The sequence below is a fragment of the Musa acuminata genome, chromosome BXJ1-3 (assembly GCF_036884655.1).
Source record: "Musa acuminata AAA Group cultivar baxijiao chromosome BXJ1-3, Cavendish_Baxijiao_AAA, whole genome shotgun sequence".
NCBI lineage: Eukaryota > Viridiplantae > Streptophyta > Magnoliopsida > Zingiberales > Musaceae > Musa > Musa acuminata.
In genome coordinates, this window is record NC_088329.1 from 22,648,054 (window position 1) to 22,654,415 (window position 6,362).

At 42.4% G+C, this 6,362-nt stretch overlaps 1 long non-coding RNA gene across 1 annotated transcript; it reads right to left on the reverse strand.

Annotated features, from left to right (window-relative positions):
- Positions 1–1,216: 1,216 nt before the first annotated feature.
- On the reverse strand, positions 1,217–5,512 carry LOC135623921 (uncharacterized). Its single transcript, XR_010491564.1, has 2 exons — positions 3,571–5,512; positions 1,217–1,517 (listed from the first exon to the last, which is right to left on the reverse strand). It is a non-coding gene; the product is annotated as an uncharacterized LOC135623921 (long non-coding RNA).
- Between the last annotated feature and the right edge of the window lie 850 nt (positions 5,513–6,362).

Here is a 6,362-nt window from a genome sequence, read left to right on the forward strand (position 1 = left end):
ATATACAAACATATTGAAATAAGGTTTGATACTTAACCCTTGTCATGATTTGAAGATTATAGTAAAGGGAAATGAATTACACTATTGTATTGTTATTCCCTTCTATTTGACAATGACATAGGGAGAGCAAATTTTGCTAGCTTGCTAGCTAGCTTACAAATATCAAGAGAAGCAATGTGTGCTAAGTTACACATTCGAGAAGAAAGAGCTTGCTATCTTGAACGTCACTAGCTTGCCTATCTCAAGAAAATGTAAAAACTTGCTTACTTTCTTGCACATCTAAAGAGAAGATGCAAACGTAACACTTACCAAATTGTTTGCTTGCTTCATGTAAAACATTGTATCTTGCTAGCTTGAATATTGTAAAATAATGTAAAATTTTGCTAGATGCACATTGCAAAAGGAAGCAAGAATTGCTAGCTTACAAGAAAGCTATCTTGCATTTGTTTTCGAAATCTTGCTAGCTTGCGTAATGATAAAACTGAAAATTATGTTTATTATGCAATGACTTAAATTTGAATATCACAAACACTTGATAGTTCGAACTTCTCCTTTTTGTTGATGACAAAGGGGGAGAAGTATGATCATATTATGCATGATGACGTGTTGCAAATATTCATGATGAATATTGCAATGACTTGAATTCAGTTTGAATTCAAGGTTCTATCAATATAACATATTGATAGGGGGAGTTTGTTTAAACTCTGGGAGTTAAGATTAACTTCGTCATCAATCGGTTGTTATCATCAAAAAGGGGGAGATTGTTGAATCTCGTATTTTGATGATGAAACAAATTGCTAATTGTTTATGATTTAATCTACGTTTTAACCAATTTCCACCGCCCAGTCCGGCAGTACCACCACTTGATCCTTCGGGTTCTGGGCAGTGCCACCGTCCGTCCTTACGGGTCACTAGTTGGGCTCCAAATTTGGCCCAAACCAATTTATATGAAGGCCTAGTTGGCCCCTAACCAGGTTATAAGATTAACTCTTAATCATAACCCTAATTATATGCAAACTATGAAATTAAGACATTGTCATGCCCCTCAAAATATCCATGATTTTTAAAATTTTCGTCACAGACCAATCCAGGATCCAAACTAACGTTTGAGGACACTGAAAACATTCTATTCATATTCACATCCATAAAACCTGTGCAGTTTATAATCATATATCACATCACTCGATAATTCACATTTATGGCAACCCAAGCCAACTTGACAAACATGAACAACATTTATAAATCCACAAGCTAAATAAATTATACAATCAGAACTCCAACTATTCACCACAAGTTCATATCGTCATAAATTAGACTTAACATTCCGAAATTCCAAATAAGAGAGATCTTCTAACACTTTTACACAGTATATCCATTTCGATCATCAGAACAATTCATTACATACAAAATATGCTTATACAACAATAGCATAACAACCAACAGGACTTGCCCATAATTCTGAATAGCTATCCACTGCCTCAGCCCAAATCAAACATCTCGAAGAGTGACAAGCTGACCTGAAAGGTTTATATAACAACGGAGTGAGCCAAAAACGGCTCAGCAAGTGACAAAGCATATTCAGAACAAAAGGAACGGTTTGAAACGAGTAAGGTATCATAATGCAAGGCAGAATACCAGAATTCTCAAGGATACCATCTCAATAGATACCAAATCATACGTATCATGTCATTCATAACATATTTGATCCATAACGAATGGAGCATAGAGTAATTGGAACATATCAATGGCAGATAGGACATTTCAGAACAAATCAGCTCATAGCAAATGGAGCACAGAGTAATTTGGAGCATATCAATGGTAGATAGGACATTTCAGAACATATCAGTTCATAGCAAATGGAGCACAGAGTAATTAGAGCATATCAATGGCAAATAGGACATATAAGAACATATCAGTTCATAGCAAATGGAGCACAGCGTAATTGGAGCATATCAGAAGCAAAGGAAACATATCAAGCTTATCAATGGCATATAAAATGTTCCGAAGCATATCAACGGCATATGGAACATTTCGAAACAAAATCATCAGGGAATGAAGCCTTTCAGAGCATATCGGTACACATATCGTACAAGAGCTCAAACGTCGTCCTTGACGTTGCAATCATATCAATCTTATCCAGAGTATGAACAGAAACAAACTCACCAAAACTCTGGATGTCATATCAAACACATAGAGGGTGTAGTGGGATCTCAGTCAGAATGTGATTCATCCATTTCTGAATGACCACCTGACAAAAGTCTCCCACGTCTGGGAGCTCCATCCACCCACGTCTAGGTGAAGTCAAAGGGGGTCGGCAGAGCATCGCAGGCTCTAATCACATACCCACGTAGCGGGCAACAAGCGCAAACAGAATATCCCTCATAGCGAGACCCCACATAGCGGGCAAATAGCGCATACCCTTTACCATTTCTGGCAAAGGTCCAGACAATCCCACACACCAGAGTACAAAAGGGCAGTTTTAACAACAAGTAGCATATGTCGGAAGCACACGCGGAACAACGAAGCGTACATGTGCCTTTACGAGTCAATCCGAAGTAAGCAATAATATTTCACAAGCATATTCAGATTTGAAAGGAATTGAAAGCAAGGGCACATATGGAATCCAAGCAATCACATATAACTCAATTCAATAAGAAGATTTGATGAATTCAATGTCCAAAGGAATGAAACTGGAATAGGCACATATCGAAAGCAAATGCGGAACAATAGGATATACATGTGCCTATATGAGTCAATACGATATAGCATAAACGTTACACAACAGTTTTCAAGAATGCAATAACTTTAAGGACAAGAACATACAAGAATTCAAAGCAGTAATATAAAGCTCAATTGAATAAGAAAGCTAAAGGATATCAATTTCCAAAGGAATGAAACCAGAATATGAGAAATCGACCAAAGCTCGATTTCTGGCAGAATACAGAAGGCACATTGAACAAATGATTCAAACTATCAAACGTGCTCCAATTTACTCAGAAATAATTATTGGATAATACTTTCAGATAAGACATGCTTCATATGAATTGAACTGTCCAACAGAGAGAGTTACAAATAATTTGGTAAGCAAGTGTCGTAGAACAAAATCTCTGTTGGCAGAATTCCTAATGTTAGATTCAATAGATAGCTGGACAGGTGTTTGGATTCTAAATCTTTCAATCCATATATCAAGGAAAGGTCTACGAGTCTATTTTCCAATGAAATCAGTTTTGAACAAATCAGAGTTTCCAACAATGACTTATAGGCAACTCGGTATCAAAAGGTCAGAATATCAGAAGTTGCACAGATTCGAATCGTTACGTCTAAACAGGAGATATATCAAATGCAAGGCTAGAACAATTCAAAGTTCCTCATATTCAAAGCAAATGTAGAGATAAAATTGCAGTGAGGAACGATCAGGATACTTGCAATAGGAAAGATTAGAACAATTACAGGCGGAACGATCGGGAAACTTGCAATAAGAAAAGTTAGAGCAATTATAGGAGGAACGATCAGGGAACTTGAAATAAGAAATATCAGAGCAATTATAGGAGAAACGATCAGGGAACTTGCCTTTCAAATATTTTGATCTGAATATCCAAGGAAGGTGCCAGTCCAATCTTTCTACTTTTCCTCCGTGTCCTCTCTCTGTTTCGTTTTGTGCTCCCGTTTTCTTCCTTTCTTCGTAACTACATCACGTGTCGAACATCGAGGCACAGTCACCTGCTCTCTCTTACTCTCATTCCTTCTTTTTCTTTCCCAAACGCACCTGCCACAGCCGCCGCCGCTGCCGCTGCCACAATCGCAACTGCGGTCACAACCGCAGCCCCCTTCCACTGCACTATTTCCTTCTTCCCTTCTCTCGTTCCTACTCTTTCTCTTTCCCAAAAGCAGCTACTGCAGCTACTGCAGCCACCACCGCTGCCGCAGCTACCGCAGCCAACGTCGCAGCCGCAGCCGGAGTCGCAGCCACGGCCGCAGCCACCACACTCGCAGCCTCTTCTTCCTCCCCTGCTCTATTTCCTCCTCCTCTTCCAGCTGCAGCTGCCACTGCCGCAGCTGCTACCCCTTCTCCTCTTCCTCTTTTCTTCCTCTTCTTCCCTTCTCTTCTTCTTCCTTTCCTTCTCTTCTTTCCCAGCCACAACTGCAGCTGCCATCGCCGCAGCCGCAGCCCCTTCTCCTCTTCCTCTCTTCTTCCTCTCCTTCCCTTTCTCTTCTTCTTCCTTTCCTTTTTCTCTTCCTCTTTCCCTGCCACAGATGCAGCTGCCACAACCGCAGCCGTAGCTACTTCTTTCCCTTCTCCTCTTCCTTCTCCTTCCTTTCTTCTTCTTCTCTCCCCGCTGCAACTGCTGCAGTCGCGGCCGCAGCCACGGCCGCAACCTCTCCCTCCTCCCCTGCTCATCTTCCTCTTCTTCTTCTCTTCCAGCTGCAGCTGCCATCGCCGCAGCTGCAGCCCCCTTCTTCTCCCCGACGAACAGCACCTCCTTTCCTCTGTTTCCTCCTGCAGGAAACAGAGGTGCCGCCTCTTCACCCGCTTCTACTTCTTCTCTTCTTCCTCACCATCTCTTCCTCTCCTTCTCTTCCAGCTGCAGCTGCCACCGCCGCAGCCGCAGCTCCTCCTTTCCCTTCTCTTCTTCCTCTCCTTCCTTTCTTCTTCTTCTCTTCTTCTCCTTCCTCCCCTTCTTCTCCCCGACGTCACACACACCCTCTCCTCTGTTTCCTCTGCAGGAAACAGAGGTATCACAACCTCTTCTCCTGCTTCCTCTTCCTCTTCTCTTCCTTCTTCTTCTTCTTCTCCTCTTCGAACGCCCCACCTCTCCTCTGTTTCCACCTGCAGGAAACAGAGGTGCTGCAGCCCTAGCTGCTGCCACCTCTCGCTCCTCTCCCTCTTCCCTCTCTTTTCCCTCTTCTTCTCCTTCTTTTCTTCTCCTCTTCCCTTTTCCTCCCCAACCCCACACACCTCCTCGCTGCAGCCTTGCCGCAGCTATCATCCTCTCTTCTTCTTCTTCTTCTTCTTCTTCTTCTTCTTCTTCTTCTTCTTCTTCTGCTTCTTCTTTTTCTTCTTCTCTTCTCCCTCTTCTTCCTCTCTTCTTCTCCCCACGCCCCACAGCTTCTCGCTGCAGCCCTCGCTGCAGCCACCTCCTCTTCTTCTTCTTCTTCATCTTCTTCTCTTCTCCCTCTTCTTCCTCTCTTCTTCCTCCTCTCTTCTTTTCCCTCTTCTTCTTCTTTTCTTCAACCACTCTCCTTCTTCTCCTCACGCCCCACCGCTCGAAACAGAGTGCGTGGGAGGCGGTGGGATAATACCGAATTTTCGGTTTTTCCTTTTCTTTTTTTTTTCTTTTTGCAACTTAGCAGTTTAGTCCTTGTAATTTCTATATTTACATATAGGTCCCCCAATTTACATATAAATCCTTATTAATACATTTTTAAAAGTGAGGGATATTACAGACATAGTCCTAAGCAGGTTTTTAACTGGCAATGTCGAGTTTCCTTCCGGCGAGCTTTTCGACGAACTTCCGATGGACTTCCGATACACCATCAGATTTCTTCCGGCAGACTCCCAACAGGCTCCCGGTCTTGTGGCGAGTTCAACGAGTCATTGGCAAGTAGCCGAACCTTCTTGGTGATCTCCGTGAACCTCCAACGATCTTTCCAGTGGACTTCCCAAATCTTCGGCAACTCCCCGATTCCTTCTCGGTTAGTTCCGGCATCACTTCCAACGATTCTTCAGACTTTTGGCGGACTCTCAAACACCCATCGAACTTGACTCCGGTAGACTTGCTTTATGTCTTCAAGCTATCATAGTTAATCCTGCACACTTAAAACAAAACTTCGATCGAGACAATTAATCCTAAGCAATTAATCAAGTTGTCCGGCATGTCATTGGTCCCTCGACGCTTCGTCCGATTCTTCGACACATCGTCCTCTCTTGCGTGTTGAATCTCGGATTTTGATGATAAAATCAATTGATGGGTTAATTGATCTAATCCATATTATTGAGTTAAGTGTGCAGGATTAACTACGATAACCAGAAAACACAAAGCTAGAATATCGGAGTCAAGTTCGATGGATGTTTAAGAGTCCGAAGAATCATCGGAGATGCTGTCGGAACCAACCGAGAAGAAATCGGGAACCTGTCGGAATTTTCGGAAGTTTGCCGAAGAGATCGTCGGAGGTTCACGGAGATCACCGAGAAGGCTCGGCTACTCGTTAAAGTCATCACAAGATCGGGAGCTTGCTGGGAGTCCATCGGAAGAAGTTCATTGGAAAGCTCGCTAGAACAAGACTCTACGTTCGCGGTTGAAAACTTGCTTAGGATGTTTTTAGTTATGTATTTCACTTGTAATTAGGATTAGGATTAAGAG